We start from the raw sequence: 20,886 nt of genomic DNA, 5'->3' as shown, positions 1-20,886 counted from the left end.
ATGTATTAGTAACAATCATATGGTATTAAAATAAATTTGCATAAAACGCTTAATATGTCATCAAGATATAAATCTATTTTACTATTGAAAGAGAAATTGTAAACATTTCACTATACGAGTGATCCTCAACAGCAATTAAGTAACAAATGAAAGTGAATAAAACCATTAATTGTCAATGATTCCTTAAATAAATATATGGGAAAAATCACTTCCCTCTCTTCTTCGTCATATGGATGTGATAAACATAAAAAAAATATGTATTACAAAATCGAACGAAATCACAAACATCAAATCTGGAAATTTATTTACAAAAATATTTTTCGAATAATAATAACAATCAATGAATTAAGACTTCATAACATCGTTTTAAATTTTTTTTTATATTTCTGTTGTTTTCTTATTGCATCACATGTAGACGTAATAGGGCACCCTATTACATTATCACATTCAATTATTTATTGAACAAAAGACTAGCTTCGACACTAAATAATTAGATATTGATAACATCTGTCAGTGTTGAAGGTTTCCCATGATTGAACTGCCGCTGATGGATAAAGCACAGCATACAATATGTCAGTCAATTTTTTGAAGTCTCTTAAAAAATATATTTGAAAAGTGAAAACATCTTGTACAGACGATTTATGTTTATAAAATTAATATGAATACCCTACATTAGGTGAATATGAATACCCTACATTATTAAAATTGAAAAAAAATAAATATATAAAGTTATTCGGAGGAACTTATAGAGCAAGTAAGATTATAGTTTGTGTTCCAAGTTTTTAGGTATCCCTTTTATATATGAAATTTCTACCTGTGACAACTTTAACAGATAAGTAGAAATTCTCTATAATTTCGATATTCTTTATAACCCATAAAAATAATGGCTATGTAATTGTCACAATGAATTCTATATCATTCTGTACACTTTGTATTTAATTTTACTTTTATAGAGGGTAATTAAAATTCGACCATGATCTTGACCAATAAAACTTATCAAACCTATTTATATTTAAAGAAACAACTAACAAGCATATAAGTCGCAACTGTTTAATTGAAGACGATAAAAAAGTTAAGAAGCTATACGACAGGAGAGCTGAAAAAAAAATCAGTTTCATTTTCATTTCAGGTGAAATCGCTGCTGCTACAAACAAAGCCACAGGCTGAAGCGCAAACAATCTCTGACAGCTTGCATTGTTAAATTGGTTGGGCATTTAATTCGGCTGGTGGTTTTTTACGTATGAAAAAAAACAAAATGTTGTAGCCAGACAGAGAATTAAAGACCGCAGAGATAAGGTGACAATAGAAGAAAACAATAACAGCGACCACACAGAAGATTTATACCCATTTTGGGTACTTAAAAAAGGCCGCAACACGTTGGGCTAGCTGTAGCAGCACTACCACCGGTTAGAGAAAAGTGTTACTGCTTTAAAAAAATTACTGTTTATTTTAGCTATAAAAGAAATGCACAGACAAGTGTTTTAATTAAATTTTTCTCTGGTACAAGTTCAGCGTAAAAATATTTTAAAATTTCTTTTTATTTGACTTTAGGCAGTTTAAAGCGATTTATTTCAATGTGCTATATACATTAGTTGACGTATTCGTTTTTGCTATACCAGAAGATCTTATGTATATCGTGTGAAAATAGATTTTTCATTGTGATGTTAAGAGTTTATTAAAGTTAAAAATTCTTTTACTTAAATGTAATTAAAAATTTGAATTGAGATTTATTCAAACGATATATTATGAAAAATAAATAAAATATATTACCTCACACAAACTGTTTAACAATTATAAAGCTGTAACAGGTTGGCCGATAATTCCCTGGTCTAACAAAAGAAAACACATTTTTTTTTGTCAAAATTCGTTTTTATTATTCAACATAGTTCCCTTCAAGAGCGATACAACGATTATAACGACCTTCCAATTTTTTGATACCATTTTGGTAGTACTCCTTCGATTTTGCCTCAAAATAGGCCTCAGTTTCGGCGATCACCTCTTCATTGCAGCCAAAATTTTTCCCTGCGAGCATCCTTTTGAGGTCTGAGAACAAGAAAAAGTCGCTGGGGGCCAGATCTGGAGAATACGGTGGGTGGGGAAGCAATTCGAAGCCCAATTCATGAATTTTTGCCATCGTTTCAATGACTTGTGGCACGGTGCGTTGTCTTGGTGGAACAACACTTTTTTCTTTTTCATATGGGGACGTTTTGCCGCGATTTCGACCTTTAAACGCTCCAATAACACCATTTAATAGTCACTGTTGATGGGTTTTCCCTTCTCAGGATAATCGATAAAAATTATTCCGTGCGCATCTCAAAAACAGAGGCCATTACTTTGCCAGCGGACTTTTGAGTCTTTCCACGCCTCGGAGACGGTCGCTGTCCACTCAGCCGACTGTCGATCAGGAGTGTAGTGATGGAGCCATGTTTCATCCATTGTCACATATCGACGGAAAAACTCGGGTGTATTACGAGTTAACAGCTGCAAACACCGCTCAGAATCATCAACACGTTGTTTTTTTTTTGGTCAAATGTGAGCTCGCGCAGCACCCATTTTGCACAGAACTTCCGCATATCCAAATATTAATGAATGATATGACCAACACGTTCCTTTGATATCTTTAAGGCCTCTGCTATCTCGATCAACTTCATTTTACGGCCATTCAAAATCATTTTGTAGATTTTTTTGATGTTTTCGTCGGTAACCACCTCTTTCGGGTGTTTACTGCGTTCACCGTCCTCCGTGCTCATTTCACCACTCTTGAATTTTGCATACCAATCAATTATTGTTGATTTCCCTGGGGCAGAGTCCGGAAACTCATTATCAAGCCAAGTTTTTGCTTCCACCGTATTTTTTCCCCGTCAGAAAACAGTATTTTATCAAAACACGAAATTCCTTTTTTCCATTTTTTTTCACAAAAACAAAAGTTGCTTCACAAAAGACGCTCTATCTCACAAACTAATTGACTTACAGACGTCAAATTTTGACACGAATCATTTGAAGGTTGGTACTATATAAAAATAATATGCATTTAATACTAGTGACGCCATCTATTTGTCAGACCGGGGACTTATCAGCCAACCTGTTACACTTGGATAGATAAAATTAAAAATACTTCAAATCAATAACCGAAAGTCCTAAAATCTTCGGAAGTTTTTTTAGTAGTACATTGAATTGTAGCTGGCTGGAGTAGTTTTTATGGTGGGAACTGGTAGGTTAGAATTTATTATATATTTCTGGTGCTTTTTGCCTTTCGGGAGTTGGCATCACTTTAAAACAATTTCTTTCATTCTTCAGCTAAAAAATTCTACTCTTCCGCACCTTCATTGATGACAAATTAATTTTTGGCACATGTTATATACAATGTTGACGGTATGCTAGAGATACAACAAAATGATAAACCATGAATCAACTGTCATAATCTTTGCACATAAAGAGGTCATCTGTTGCTACCACATTTGAGTCATGTTCTTAGGCACGGTGGTATGTGTCTAAGCGGTTTTCTAAAATCACTTGACTCGTGTTCAAAACTGAAGAAACCCCAAAGCAATGTGACTTATTTTGTAATTATTTTTGTAAGCTTAATTAAAATAAAGAACCATAGAAAATTGAAAAAGAGTTGCTTTTTTTGGTTTTAGAAATGAACGTTTATCCATGAAAATAATTAGGGTTGCTATGAAAACTGAATGCTCTGCTTCAATCAAATGTAATTAATCTTAAGAAAATTGCTTAATTTAGGTTTTGGGGAAAGTTTTCAGATAGAAGCTCAAGAATGATAAATCTAAGTGTTTTGAATTTAGAAGCACACGTTTGTATATAAATCTGTGACATGACCCAAACCTTAGGGTTTAAGTTTGAATCATGCATTCATTTTATTTTGGTACTAATTAAATATTAATTTGTTCAGAGAAAGCTCTTAAATTGTAATGGATTTGATCATTAGCAGCCTAATTCGAAGCACCTTCAGTCTATTTAGAAAACCTATATTTTATAATTTTTAACATTAAATTATTCTAAATAGAAAATTTTCATCCGGTTATTATATAGCAAAACATCATTGTGGGGTTTAGGATTTTAATTATTTTATGCATTTGTGTACAATTTCCCTCTGAAACATTTCTTCAAAATTCATCCGTTTATCTGTAGCCGACTACGAATGGTTACATTTTTTTTTCAAAATTTCGACACACATATATGTACTGAGAAGTTTAACAACTTGGATTGAACACACTTTAGCTACGAATAAAGTCTTTAGTTTTTCTATATAAATATTTGTAAATTGAAGTGAATGATCCACTTTTTGAAATATAAATATTACATATACAACTTGAGATGAATTTCTCCAACATGTTAACATTTTAATTAATACCTTAGTCTCTCACATATATAGAAATGACACACGCCTGACAAACGTGACAAAATGTTGATTGATATTTCTCTGTTATTTGAGTGTAGGTAAAATGTTTAGAAGAGATTGAAATGATAATCTCATATAAGACATCAGCAGCGGCTATTTTTCCTTCTTCTTACATGGAGGCCTATTATTACAGTGTCTTGCCTAGATGCATCTATTAGTGTCAGTCATACAATTTAATTTACAGAAAATTATTCTAAATTCATATTTGTACAAGCTCCAGTTACAAATGAACAATCTGATATGAAAAAATGTTGCATACTTAGCAACTTAGAGCAGATGACACTTGCAAGTAGATAAGGTAAAGCAAAAGAACCGACTAGGCCATGATAACTATCACTTAGCAAAGGAAAAGAAATCAGAAGCAGCAGCAGGTTGATTTTTAGGCAATACTTAGAAATACCGCAAACCCACAACAAAGCAATAGACTAAGACTTGTATCTCTAAGACTACCTACCTAAAACCCAAGAATTAAGGATTGCTTATAAACATTTCCATCTAAACGGCTTCTTAGCAAAAGGCTTAAACAAGTTAGGGAATATTTTAAATGCAATAGGCAACAATAGCTTGTTCAGCATACAGAATTAACAAACAACCCATCATCATCATCGTCATCTGAATCGGCATCGTCATCAATGTTAGCTTCCTTTTTGCAGAAGCTCTACGAAAAGTACCTGTAGCAACTTCATCTTCATCAGCGTCAGTGGCAACTTCAACTTCTTTTTTCGTTTTGAAAAAACGTTTAGTCTCTTATATTGAATTATCGCTGGATTTAAAGGCAGCATCTTTTGCTTTATGTTGACAAACTTCAATGTCAATGTTTGACTTGGCTTGGATGGTTTGCAATTGCTATACTCCTCTACTTCATCCAATAACTTAGGGGCTTTTTTTTTTAGAAGCGTGCAAGAGCAATAAGTAACTGTTCCTTGGCAATGCCACAAAATTGCCAAAGAGTCATTGGAAATTATCGCTAAAAGCCATCTACTTTAAGACTACTCTTTAGACAAGACATACACATCTCTATCTGCATTAAATATCTCCATCTCCGCCATCATCATTGTCGTCGATATTGTCGTCATCTCTGTCCTGGTTGTTTAACTCATCAGGCTATTTTGGCTTGGCGCTGCACTTCTGAGGAAATGTAAAAATAGAAAATAAGTTTCTGTATGTATTCTTATGATCTTAATGGGATTAAGGGAAATTATGCTAAGGGTAGGGTCAACAATAGAGACATTCACCGATTTTTTGCTCGAAAATAATGAAACATCAAGTTCCTGTATGATCTTAATTGGATCAGGGGAAATTATGCTAACGGTAGGGTCAATAATAGAGACATTCAGCGATTTGTGCTCGAAAATACTGAAACATCAAGTATATATATATTTATATACTACAATATAAACATATTTGGGTTTCAGTTTAAATAATATAAAAATTTTTAATTATTTCAAACGTTATGTTGTAGTTTTAGCCAGATCATTTAAGTTTTTTTTATTTGATTTGCCTTAAACCACAACAAAAAATCATTCATTACTATCATTTCTGCCAACTGCATAATCCATCTTTTTTTAAAAATGCTCATCGCAATTCTTGTCACTTTGCCGTTTTTAGTTTGCTACTTGCCAGAACGTTTAACTGTACCAACAATCATCAGCAACAAAATCTTGAAAACGGCAACAATCATGACTCAAACGGAGCATGACTGGCATTTGTGCATGCGACAATTTCAGTTATTACTGTGTTTATCTATTAGCAAAGAAAATTTGTGGAAAAACAAAATAGAAAAATATTGTAAACAACCATACTTCTGTGGATACAGCTAGCATTATTTTTAATATGACGATTTACTCTTATAGAATAAATTAAAATTATGTAATAAAATAGAATTAAACATTTTGAAATAATAACTCAACTTTTTATGCAATAGGGCAGCAGGTAGTAAGAAAAAATTTTGCAGTGAAAATATACAACAAAATTAATAATTAAGGTCTCCTTCTTTGGCTTTCAATAAAATCCATGTGGAAATATTGGGTCATAACATAAGTTTTTGGACCATTTAATTGATTTCAGGCCCCGAAAGGCAATAGTTAGGAGAGGAAATCTGAATTTTCGACATCGACTTTTTGTCAAAAATCAGCTGAAGCCGCTCGGGTCATATACAGTGTGTACAGTGAGGTGCCTACTGCAAAAGTTCAATAATGTCAACTTTGACCTTGAAAACACTCCTCAAATCGAATATCCAGCAGTATTCGACGAAGGCCATCTGTTAACGACTACTAAAATTTCCATATTCAGACTCGCCTTCAAGGGAAATTATGCCATGTCATATTTTTCTATTTTTAAACGCTTTTTGGCTTTGTAGCCAAGATGCAAATTTAAAGACAATTTCATAAGTTTTGAAGATTTTTCAGAAGTACTAAGCCAAGTTGACCTTAGTAAAACGAAATTTTCCTTCATCATAGTATACCAAATTTTAAGTCGAATCTCTTAACTATGAAGACAAAGTAACTTCATTGAAAAGTTTATCGAGTTTTTGACACGAAAAAAACTTTATATCAGAGAAATGCGTCTGCTATGCTAAGCAAAGTTTTCGTTCATATAAGGGTATGAAATCTTTGGCCTCATGACAATATTTTTTTCAGTGTGTTTAACATACATTTTTATTAATTTAAATTTATTCTATTTGTTCAAGTTAAACTCCATTGTAATTTTTTGAAGGGAGGGGTGGTACAATTATTTCGTCTCCTTATTTTGAGTCTAATCTAAAAAATCGAAAGGACGATTTTAAAAATCCCTCAACTCTGTTTTGAAACTTCCTATTTGTCTCGTTTTGTACATCAAATTCGATTCCATAAAAGTGATTACCACCCATGTTCGGATATCCACTTCAATTCCACTTCCACTATTCACGTCAAATCCACGAACGTGAAAATTTGGTGTTCTTAATTCCACGTTCTTTTTTGAATTTTTCTGTAATCAGCTGAGTTGAACAAATCACCCAAAAATTCACTAAGGCGGAAATCAAAATAACATAAGTGGAATCAATATACTTATTACAATTTATTATTTTTTTTTTAATTAAAAATGACAAAGTTTTAATAAAACTCATGTATTAAATATAAAACATTTCAAAATTTTTACGCGAGTACTTTTTTTAACCGGAAATACACCCATCTTGGACATAATTCATCTTTCATCAAGACTTTTGCAGGTGAATTGATTTCACGAAAATTTCGGTGAAAATGGATTGTAGGACACGAAAATAGTGGAATTGATTCACATTCACCTGGAAGTGGATTTGGGAACATGGGCATACATTTAGTTTTTGTCAAAGGTTAGGTTAGGTGACAGCCCGATATATCAGGCTCACTTAGACTATTCAGACCATTGCGATACCACATTGGTGAACTTCTCTCTTATCACTGAGTGCTGTCCGATTCCATGTTAAGCTTTAATGACAAGGGACCTCCTTTTTATAGCCGAGTCCGAACGGCGTTCCACATTGCAGTGAAACCACTTAGAGAAGCTTTGAAACCCTTAGAAATGTCACCAGCATTACTGAGGTGGGATAATCCACCGCTGAAAAACTTTTTGGTGTTCGGTCGAAGCAGGAATCGAACCCACGACCTTGTGTATGCAAGGCGGGCATGCTAACCATTGCACCACGGTGGCTCCCTAGTTTTTGTCTTAAGTCTATAGGTAAAAAGTTTGTGTCTTAAGTCTTTTGTTATCATCATTTCTGCAAGATGTTATGTATTTCAAACTGTGGCCATGTCAGCGTTAACTTTTGTAGTTTTTGTACAATTCGCTTGATCTCAAAACATTCCATAAAAATTATTGAAATTAGTTTCTATCTTAAATCTTTATTTTGATAACCACTTTTACCCACAATATTGTAAATATCTTTTCTATCAAACAGTGTCTTTGTTCTCGCAATTTTTTTAAAATTAAATTCCATAAATCTTATAGATTAATTGCACATATCTGCTTGAGTTCCTTGCCAAACACTTCCCGTCTTCAAGTCAAACCAGCACTGCCTTGGACACCTATTGCTACAAGAAAATTCATTTCCATAAGTGAACAATTGAAGTTGAAATTGCGCTTGATATACATGATGCCATGCCATCCATGTATTTGTAGTTCGTATTTGCTTTGCGACTAGGGTAATATTATTTTTTTTCCCAGTGACCCACTTTATTTATAACAGCAATAGTAACATTTTCCGCTGCCAATGCAATTGTGGAGTATATGGAGAAATGCTACTGCAGCCACCAGCCAATGCCGTATTGGTAATGTAAGCAATGATACTGCTTGCCACAGACATAAGTCAAATGTTGTTAAGGTTCACAATTGCATTAAATAATAAAAAAATTGGAAAAATATATGTATAGAAGAAAAACAAATATTAAGAACCATTGATGCTCTTGTATACGAAAGTTGTAGTTGCAGCTTCAGCTGTCAGTATTCAATAGTCGGCAGTCAATGGTTGACTACTGACGCTTACTTGGCTGGCGTCATTGACTCTAGCGGTTATTGAAGTAAATGTTCAAATAATGCTGCTATAAAAGCAGTGTTTTTTGCGTTGTCTTTCGGAATGATCCTCGAGTTTTTCTACTTCAGACGCGACAACTTATTTCTTGGTTTTGTTTTTATTTTTATTGCCAAAAGTCGGCGTGTTATTTTTTCTATCTTTGAAAAACTATCTGTGCGAAAATGTAGGAAAAACTAAAGTACTTACTGTGGAGTTGTTTTTCCTTTGGTATGACTGAATTTGTCGGTGTTCTTAGCATCTTATCTGATAGATGGATGGATATAAACTCATGCCTAGACTGTTTAGGTTATTGAAACTTAACTCCTAACGCGACTGGGAACTTTTAGACATGCAGAAAGAAAGAACGCAGGGCAAAAAAGTTACATGGCCTCATATAATCTTAATGATATGCGTGGCATTAATTTCGCATTCACATCAAGTGCGTTTTTTGTTTACTTATTTTTCTACAGCTTATGGAATGTGCTAAAAAGGCTGACATATTTGTTACAGATGCTATAGCGGTTGCCCCTTTTGGAAACAAATGAGATTAGCCCAATTCATTTTAAATATTTTGTTTGTATATTTCAGGATAAGCGAGGAACTAAGGGGTGAACCGATTGACTTGCAATTTGGGGTGTTGGAAATGGATTCATGTTCGGGGAGTTTTTTTAATTAACTGAAGAGTTGCAATTTTCTTTAAGTTTTTGGTGGAAGGGTTCATTTGACAAAAATCGTCACGTGTTGATTCTGAGAGTTGATTAATTATTTAATTAATTTTTTTGAAATTTGTACTGGATACGGTACATCCTATATCAACTTTCGATATCTTTACGGGTCTCATTTTTTAGATGATCATAGTTGATGTGTGGATGTTCACGAGTCAAAATTAAGATTGTTATTAAATAATATATCATTGGGAAATGACCTGTTTCATTCTGATAACTCTAGATCGTTTGTATTCGATTCTACCTAATTAAACATATACACTTGAAATTCACAGGAGACCAAAGGAATTTCCTTAGGTGAATTAAGGTATCTCATTTTTTTTTAAATATATTGCTTTCAAAATTTTTGAATAAAAGAGGGAATTTGTCAGATGATGATGTAAAATTTATTAACATATAAATGCATGTGTGACCTCATCTTCAGCGAGTTCTTCTTGGTAAAACAAAGTAGTAAAGATTATTAAAAAGTTTCTTCAGGATAGCATGATTATCAAATGATGGTGAGAATGTGAATTTTGAATCATCCAATTTTAATGTCGGTTAGTTCTTTTGGTCTACTATGCATGTTCATTCGCTACTTATTTTTAATGCATCATCGATGATGAAAACCAGCCGCCAATCCATTAGAAGTTCACTTATACTCTTTTTTATGAATATCCTAAATAATGCAATGAATGAATTTGATTAGTTAACCAACAAACTAATTCCAAGAACAAAGGATGTAGTGAAGTAGTTGATCTTTTCAACTTTCCACACACTTAATAGACTACTTCCTGAAGGTAATAATCTGTATTCATTAACCAAGACTATAAAACTATATTAGCTTGCATGGAAAAACCACAGGTGTCTTTATTCGACAATGTGGTATTAATTAAAAAATAAAAATGAAGACAACAAAAGAACCATTTTCAAATTGCCCTGGCAATGAATGGGAAAAATGTAGTAAATTAGGAAAGTAGAAACAATCACCGCCTAAACCAGTAAAACAATAATCAATACATAGTGGTATATTGGAAATGCATTTTTCAAGAGATTGACCTAAATTCATCTATTTTTTTTTTTTTTTTTGTTAAGCCAGAAAATATGGTAGTACTTCTCCAAACCAATGGTGATGATGTTGTTGATGGTAAAGATTAACTGAAAAACATTATGTTCGTTTTTGGTTTTCCGAGTAGATTGAATTTTCAATATTGTAAAATACTTTTACCCATCCCTTGACCCACAATTCCCAAGTAATGCATCTACATTAAGTTACAATACCAATTGGGGACGAGTGAAACGACGTCCAATGCTAGAAGAAGTGCATCATTAATCATGGTGCATTTAAATTCTGCCAGAGCTTACATTTTTCGTATTTAAATTTAAATTTATTAAGGAACATCCATTTGGGTATTGTGGTTTCTTGTCTTTGTTAAACATTCTCATAATTCCAAGATATACGAAAAGTCCGAAGTTGGGAATTGACGCCCATATTATACCCTACACCATTTCTCACATTAAATATATCAAATTATTTTGGTATGATACGAAGTGCCACAAAAATATCTAGGTCTTGTATAGATATTTCCGAAAAAAGGGGTACTGTCCCTTCAGCTTGTGATGATCATAAATTTCTGGAATTTCTAAGGTGTGATACACCAAAGAGGCAAAAAAGCACAGGGCAACCGAATTATTGCGTCAGTTCCATAATCACTTGAAGAAAAAACAACACCACTTGGCTAAGAACGAAGTACTATTTTATCATGATAAAGCAGCGGCTTACACTGTTCATCTCGCCGCAGATACATTGGGTTACGGGCGCTTCCTCCTGCTTTTCCTGATTTGCTCTTGTGCGGTTTCTTTTTATTTCTAGACATCAAAGCGGGTAACCTCGCTGGCCACAAATTGCAGTATCTCATGGTCAAGAAAATCAAGTATTTTTATAGGTTAAGTACTAATACCTCTTATGCCGATAAAGCAGTCGCCTCGATTTGGATTCAGAATCCAGACTTTTTACAAAAAACGATATACAGAGGACGGAAATAAAATTATTGGAAAATTGTTATTAGTGCATTGAATTGATTTCTATCACGTTGTCGCATACATATGCCCCAACTCATAACACCCTGCCCCCACGATAGTGTAGGGTATAAAACTCTCAAAAGTAGTTCTGTCTTAGCTGTCTTTATTTTCATTCAGCTGTTAATGATACAAATTATTCCGATTTTATTATGGGTCTTTATTCTTTTGTACCAGGGAACCAAATCTTTCTAAAGCCATTGAATTTTGTGGCTTTTACACCTCCATGCAAATAAGGGTCAATTTGTAGAGTGTTTCTTCGATGCATTTCAATACCTAATTTATAATAATTGTATTTACATTAACATACACGTATTTATGTTTTTTTCTTGGATTTAATTTCGTGAAAGGAGTTTGGGAGAAAGGTTAATGATGTTGTTTTAAGAAGTAAAAGTTCGGACATTGATGTTGCATGGTGTTAACGCCAGTGTAAGACAAAATCAAAAGTTAATCTTGTATTCAGACTTTTGTGAATAAAACAAAAAAGAAACTATTTTTTTATTATCAATAATAAAAATTAATTAATTGTTATTATTGATAACAAAAAATCATTTCATTTTTTTAATAGATAAATGTGCTGGAATGTTAGGTTATTGTGATACCACAAGTCGTGAATTTATTTCTAATCAATGAGTGATGCCCGATTCTAGGTTTAGCTCAATTATAAATCTCTAACCCTTTTATGAAAGGTTCAAACCAAAATCACAATTCTTTCAACTTGTTTCAAAGTCATTTCGAATCTTTTGTCCTACCATTTTTAACTCAAGTTTTCAAATTTATGCCTTCTACTATTTCCAATGAAATTTCCTAGTATTATGAGCATTTATTTTTTTTAAATTGAACACTAAAGGGTAATAATTCACAGCTATAAGTAAAGTGATTTTAATGTATGTTAAGTAGTAATATCCAGGGATCCGGAGCGGAGCGGAGCGGAGCGTGGAGCGGAGCGGAGCAAGCCCTTTTTTTGCCGGAGCGGGAGCGGAGCGGGAGCGGCATTTCTAAAATCCGGAGCGGAGCGGGAGCGGAGCGGTTTCCAAATGAAAAACCGCTCCGCTCCGAATAAAATATTACTTGAATGAAATGTGTAACTTTGAAATTACACTGTGTAGGTAATTTCAAATTTAGCTAGTACTTAGCGTAGTGTGAGTAAGCGTTTAAAATGTACGATATGTATTTTTGTACGTACGTACATTGGGGAAAACACAACGTGTTTTTTAGTAATTGTTTTCAAAAACGGCAAATGTCAAAATATATATCTTGTATGTGTTGTAAAAGTAACAACAGTACTTTCGATCAATTTCATTCCGTATTACTACAAAGATGTTTGTAATGAACGTCAAATAAATGCAATTAAACGATCTTATTTATATTTAATTTTTTAGTTTTCTACTACAAAAAATATTGTCGTGAAGTCAAAGATTCCATGTCCTTAGAATAAGAATGCAAATTTTGCTTAACATGGAAGACGCATTTCTCTAAAATAAAGTTTTTTATACCCATCACCATAGAATGGTGACAGGGGTATAATAAGTTTGTCATTCCGTTTGTAACACATCGAAATATCGATTTCCGACTATATAAAGTATATATATTCTTGATCAGGGAGAAATTCTAAGACGATATAACGATGTCCGTCTGTCTGTCCGTCTGTCTGTCTGTCTGTTGTAATCACGCTACAGTCTTCAATAATGAAGCAATCGTGCTGAAATTTTGCACAACCTCATCTTTTGTCTGCATGCGGGTCAAGTTCGAAGATGGGTTATATCGGCCCAGGTTTTGATATAGTCCCCATATAAACCGACCTCCCGATTTGGGGTCTTGGGCTTATATAAATCGTATTTTTTATCCAATTTGCCTGAAATTTGAAATCTGGAGGTATTTTATGACCGTAAAGAGGTGTGCCAAAAAGTGTGAGTATCGGTCCATGTTTTGGTATAGCCCCCATATAGACCGATCTCCCGATTTTACTTCTTGGGCTTATAGAAACCGCAGTTTTTATTCAATTTACCTGAAATTGGAAATCTAGAGGTATTGTAGGACCACAAATACGTGTGCCAAAAATTTGAGTATCGGTCCATGTTTTGGTATGGCCCCCATATAAAACGACCTCCCGATTTGGGGTCTTGGGCTTATAGAAAGCGTATTTTTATCCAATTTGTCTGAAATTGGAAATCTAGGGGTATTTTCGGACCATAAAGAGGTGTGCTGAAAATGGTGAGTATCGGTCCATATTTTGGTATAGCCCCCATATAGACCGAACTCCCGATTTTACTTCTTGGGCTTATAGAAACCGCAGTTTTTATTCAATTTACCTGAAATTGGAAATCTAGAGGTATTGTAGGACCACAAATACGTGTGCCAAAAATTGTAAGTATCGGTCCATATTTTGGTATAGCCCCCATATAGACCAATCTCCCGAATTTACTTCTTGGGCTTATAGAAACCGCAGTTTTTATTCAATTTACCTGAAATTGGAAATCTAGAGGTATTGTAGGACCACAAATACGTGTGCCAAAAATTGTAAGTATCGGTCCATATTTTGGTATAGCCCCCATATAGACCGATCTCCCGATTTTACTTCTTGGGCTTATAGAAACCGCAGTTTTTATTCAATTTACCTGAAATTGGAAATCTAGAGGTATTGTAGGACCACAAATACGTGTGCCAAAAATTGTAAGTATCGGTCCATATTTTGGTATAGCCCCCATATAGACCCATCTCCCGATTTTACTTCTTGGGCTTATAGAAACCGCAGTTTTTATTCAATTTACCTGAAATTGGAAATCTAGAGGTATTGTAGGACCACAAATACGTGTGCCAAAAATTTGAGTATCGGTCCATGTTTTGGTATGGTCCCCATATAAAACGACCTCCCGATTTGGGGCCTTGGGCTTATAGAAAGCGTATTTTTTATCCAATTTGTCTGAAATTGGAAATCTAGGGGTATTTTCGGACCATAAAGAGGTGTGCTGAAAATGGTGAGTATCGGTCCATATTTTGGTATAGCCCCCATATAGACCGATTTCCCGATTTTATTTCTTGGGCTTCTAGAATCCGAAGTTTTTATCCTATTTGCCTGAAATTGGAAATCTAGAGGTATTTTCGGGTCATAAAGAGGTGTGCCGAAAACGGTGAGTAGCGGTCCATGTTTTAGTATATCCCCCATAAGAATGATCTCCCGATTTAACTCCTTGGGTTTCTAGAAACCGTAATTTTTATCTGATTTGCCTGAAATTGTAAATATTCAGGTATTTTAGGCTCGGTCCATTTGGTAATGCCTCCATATAGACCGACTTCACTTGAACTGCTTGAAACTCAATGTAAAATTTCCAGATTTTACTTCTACATATTTAAGATTTCAAATCAAGACGCTATTTTATAATTTTCTTGCACACTTACAAAAGATGTTAATGATTCCTCTAAAACTCAAACAAAAATGGTTCTTATAAATCCAGAATCTGATATAGTCCTCATAGGTGAAATCTTTAAATTTATCTTCGGGAAGTGTCCTCAAGTCCTCACGCCCTCCTAAAATTTCAAAGGAAACCCTAATATTTGGTTCATGGGGGTGGGTATTTAAGGTTCGGCCCGGCCGAACTTAGTGCTTTATATACTTGTTTTCTTGTCCAAAAGGCAATAAACTTTTGAATGAAGTTGTAATGTCCTTATAATTAAGTGATTTTACTTAAAAATGTGTATCATAACATGAAAGATAAAATTTTTGAGGTAAGGTCAACGTGACTTTAATAATTAAGAAAAATTCTTTAAAATTAATAAATTTGTCTTTAAATTTGTTTCCTTTTTGCATCTTGCCTACAAAGCAAAAAATCGTTAAAAAATAAGACATGTTTTTCAACACTTTATTTTAAAGACGCTTTTTACTTGAAACATAGCATAATTTCTACTGGAAGTCGAGTCTTAATATGGAAAAAAAATAACTCGTTAACTCGTTTTTAAACGATTTTGATAACAACTGACGAAAAAATCAAAAAAAATGAAAAATTAACATATGCTTCCTAGAATGCTTCCTTTAATGAAGTCAAAATGGATTTAATATTTCTGAAAAAATCTTCAAAATTAATAAAATATTTCAACACATTGTTTTAAAGTCATTATACCCTAAACCACATAGTGGTTAGGGTATAACAAGTTTGATCTGCCAAAAAATGTGCCTACAAGATATATTGATTTTAGACCCCATAAAATATATACCGATCGACTCAGAATCACCTCCTGAGTCGATCTAGTGCTTGGCGTCCGTCCGTCTGTCCATGTATTTGTTGTTCACAGGATTTCGGTCGCAATTATTAACCGATTTTGATGAAATTTGGTACAGGGAGTTTTTTTGGGCACAAGGACGAACGTTATTGAATTTGGAAGAAATCGGATCAAATTTAGATATAGCTCCCATATATATGTATTGCCCGATTTCGACAAATGGGGTCACGTTGCACTTTTTTTACTAACCGATCGTCGTCAAATTTAGCACAAAATAATCTTCTGTATCACCCTTTAAGTCTGAAAATTTCATCGAAATCGGTTCAGATTTAGATATAGGTCCCATATATATGTATCGCCCGATTTTGTCAAATTAGGTCATAAAACCCTTATTTATCAACCGATCTTACTCAAAGTTGGCACTAACTATATGTGCAAAAAATCATCGAAATCGGTTCAGATTTAGCTATAGCTCCCATATATGTACCGCCCGATTTTTCTAAATAAAATAAAACTCAATTGAACAAATAATACAATTTTTGTACTATAATTTTCTCGAAGAGGAGCGGAGCGGAGCGTGGAGCGGAGCGGAGCGATTTTTTTTTTCTCGGAGCGGAGCGAGGAGCGGAGCGGTTTTTTTTTCTCCGGAGCGGGAGCGGAGCGGAGCGAAAAAAATGGACCGCTCCGGATCCCTGGTAATATCCAATAATCGATGGGTAAACCACCGCCAAAGAATTCCAATCGACCTGATGATCGATCAAAATTTACATATGTTGCCTTGTTCGTACGTCTGTCCACTGATGCTATGGTAGCTTTCGCCTATTGTCCTCTATGTTGGAATTAAAGGAACGACTCCACCGACATCATCAGCTGCCAATTTTCAAATTCAATGGCAAAAGACTTACCTGGGTGTGTTTCATATGCCGTGCATACTGGTGGTTGTTAGTTAGCCAGTCAGCCATTTAGACTAAAGCTACCTTGTTTTTTCTTACATTATTTGCCCCAAAAGCCAAATGCGATATTTTTCTGTAGATATCAGGGGCAATAATGAATGAAAGAATGATGTATGGCGGCAAAGATTTGCGACACGATTTTGTTCAACACTAAAATAGTTGCCACCACCATAACCATTAGAACTTGACAATAGAGCAGAGTACACAGAAGAAATTTGATTCATTTAAAACGAAAAGTTAATGGGTAATATTCAGACATAAAATCCTTGAAACCAGTTAAACATTCCGAAAAAAAACTTAAAAAATAGGTTCGAAATCCCCATAAAGCCCATATTATCGACTCAGAATCACACTGTATATTTATCCATGTTCTGCTCTGTCCATCCGTCCGTTTAGTTGTTGTTCGACAAATAAAGGTTGCAATTTTTATTTGTTTATGAGAAATGATGTATAGCGACAACCTAGTAAAAATATAAGACCTATATTAGATTGGGAAAAGTTTACCCAATATATGATAATCTTATTTTCTCTTAAATTTCATTTCAGATTAGAGTATTCAGAGAGCCCATTTATATGAAATTGGGAGCCACCGTGGTGCAATGGTTAGCATGCCCGCCTTTCATAAATAGTTCTTGCGATCGAACACCACAAGGTTAGGTTAGGGTAGGTTATGTGGCAGCCCGATGTATCAGGCTCACTTAGACTATTCAGTCCATTGTGGTGAACTTCTCTCTTATCACTGAGTGCTGCCCGATTCCATGTTAAGCTCAATGACAAGGGACCTCCTTTTTATAGCCGAGTCCGAACGGCGTTCCACATTCCAGTTAAACCACTTAGAGAAGCTTTGAAACCCTCAGAAATGTCACCAGCATTAGTGAGGTGGGATAATCCACCGCTGAAAAACTTTTTGGTGTTCGGCCGTAGCAGGAATCGAAACCACGACCTTCCCTCGAACACCACAAAGTTTTTCGGTAGTGGATTATCCCCTCTCAGTAATGCTGGTGACATTTCTGCTTCTCTAAGTGGTTTCACCGTAATGTGGAACGCCGTTCGGACTCGACCATAAGAAGTTGGTCCCTTGTCATTGAGCTAAACATAGAATCGGGCAGCATTCACTCGGACACCACTGTGGTATCACAATGGACGGAATAGTCCAATTGAGCCTGAAATATCTGGCTGCCACTATATCTATATCTAACCTAGCTTAAGTAGTAATACAATTTTAGACACAGTTTATATGAAATTCCCAATTTTGTTTTAGGTGAATAAATCTGCCTCAATTGTTTTCCGTGTAAAAATATCATGGACAAATAATATCTTTCTTGCTTAGCTATACAACATTAGCTAATGCTGGTTAAGGATGTTAAATAGTTCTTGCGGGCTGTTGTGGCACCCTTGCTGGCAAGAGAGGTAGATCAATCGCTCGAACCACAATGGAAAAGTGAATAAGCCCATTAGAAAAGTCTTGGCAAACGATTTAGGAAATGTTCACTTATGAGTCTGCCGAAAAGAAGAACTTGAACTATTTTTCATTGAATGTGATGGTGGTAGCTGAGGTAGTGGTTTGCCTTCGACTAGTGCGACCAACATAAAATTGATTAAGTGATAGCCAGCAATATGTTGGCTAGCTATGTTGAAGGTTTGTTGTTTTTTTGTTCATCTGATCCTTGTTAGTGTATAAGGCTTAAAGCCATTTATTAATGTTTAGGTAATAAACTCGATAAGCATGATTTATATTGACTACTTAACAGAATTTTATTATTTTTTGCTTACACTCCCGTTGAGAAATGGTCATTTAAAAATGAATTTTTTGCAAACCCCAAAGATTGTATTAATTGTATTATTTTGTAGCATGTCAAAACTAGTTTCAATTTCATTAGGATACGAATAAACAGGGAACTTGCGAGGATAGTTCAATAAATGCTCAACCTAGAAAAAAATACAAATGTGTTTGAAAATTAGTAGCATTATGATAGCCAGTGTGTGGTGGAAGTGCTCCTTTTCTTCGCCAAGTGAATCCTGTATTTTCAATTAGGTATCAAATCTTCCAATAATTCAGCATATCATAGCGTTGTGATAGTTTTACCCTTCTACAGGTAGTCGATAGGACACTTTTTGCCTTCAGCCGAGCAAATTTACTGAAAGTGTTCCTTCCTCCAGGTATGTACCAGTTGATACAAGTTTCGTAGACTGGCAAAAATGACAGATAAGGTTAGGTTAAACCACTAAGAGAAGCTTTGAAACACTCATAAATGTTACCAATATTACTGAGAGGGGGATAATCCGCCGCTGAGTAATTTTTTGGTTTTAGGACGAAACTGGTATTGAACCCATGACTCTTTGTATACAAAGCATTGCACCACGGTGGCTCAAGTGTCAGAGAAACTTCCTCAGATTGTACTTAAACATTGTCAAACGCTAGCATGGCTGTGTTTGCTGTCCGCATATAACCCCACACTATATTTTGAAATGTCTACTATATCAGTTATATATAACGCTATATAATATAACTATATCAGTTATATATAACGCTATATATATAACACGCTATAGTTATAGCGTGCCTCTAATTGGGATATTTGCCACATTGTGGTACCAACGTAGCATCCAAATGCCGTTTGGTTTTAGTGAGTTATATTTCTTCCATAAACAAGAAATACAATTTCCAGATCATGACTGCCCTTTGGCATTTTTTTAATCTGAGGATTTTTCACAAATAAGGATTCGATCTGGTTGACATTTTCATGGATTTAAGAGAAAGTGGTCCTGCCACAAACCGTTGAGGCGATGTTAGGTTAGGTATAGTCGCAGACCATTATTTTTTAGGATCACGTAGACTATTCAGTTTATTGTAATACCGCAAGTGGTGAACTTCTCTCTTTTCAATGAGTTCTGCCCGATCCTATGTTTAGTTCAATGGCAAACGACCTGCTTATAATAACCGGCATTTCACATCTAGAGAAGTACCTAGAGAAGCTTTGAAACACTCAGTAATGTCCCCAACATAACTGAAAGGGGATAATCCACCTCAGAAAAACTTTTTGGTGTTTGGTCGAAACTGAGATTGAGCCCATGACCCTCTGCATGACGGGCATTCTAATCCTTGTAGTGGCTCCCAGCGGTGAGGCAAAGAACATATAAATTGATTTCTGAAATATATTTGGAGATCATATGACTAACTCCTAACTAACTTCTAACCTAACTCTCGACACACACTTGATCCCACCTAAATGGCTTGTACGACCGCTTTGTGTTTTTTTGAATGGAATACATGACTTCCTAAAAATTATTTAATTTTCTGTTAAATGTTTTCATTAAAATTTCTTTAAGCCTTTATTTCAGAATATTTTAAAATTTCCATTTACAGCTTATCTGCTTGGGGTTTAATTGTGGTTTTTCTCTTTTGGGTTTCTCCTTTATTTTGCTTAATTTGATTAAAATACGGGCTTTTAGATGAATTAGGAGTATTTGCTTTTTTCCCAGTTAAACATTGGTGTAAACCAGGCTACAAACAATATCTGCCAATAAAACACCAAAATCAAGCTCCCAACATTCCCCGCCTTAATGCCAAAAAAAAAAAAAAAATACCGCACGACTAGCATGGGACCCAAATCAACAAGGGCCATGGCCAATGTTGCTTGCGACAATGAAAGGAACATCTCGATACATGTAAACTACATTTGGCGGCCTGAGCTACCGACGAACCATAGACCCACCGACCGATCTAATGAACTTCAGTTGTTGTTGCTTTTGCCAACAAATGTTGCCACTAAATGATGCCAATTGAAAACAAAAAAAAAAAAAACAGAGAAAAAAAATGAAATATACACAAGATCAACCAAAAACTTGGCTAAATTCGTGTGCAATTTGTAGTAGCGTGTTTATCAGCATGTTTTCTTTTTTTCTGCCATTTTTTTTTGGGAGCACTCCCTCATACCGCAAACTCTACAAAAATTTTTTTGTAAACCTTAATTTAGCGGTAGTTAC

The sequence above is a fragment of the Haematobia irritans genome, chromosome 3, assembly GCF_050003625.1.
Source record: "Haematobia irritans isolate KBUSLIRL chromosome 3, ASM5000362v1, whole genome shotgun sequence".
Lineage (NCBI taxonomy): Eukaryota > Metazoa > Arthropoda > Insecta > Diptera > Muscidae > Haematobia > Haematobia irritans.
This window is presented reverse-complemented; position numbering follows the sequence as displayed.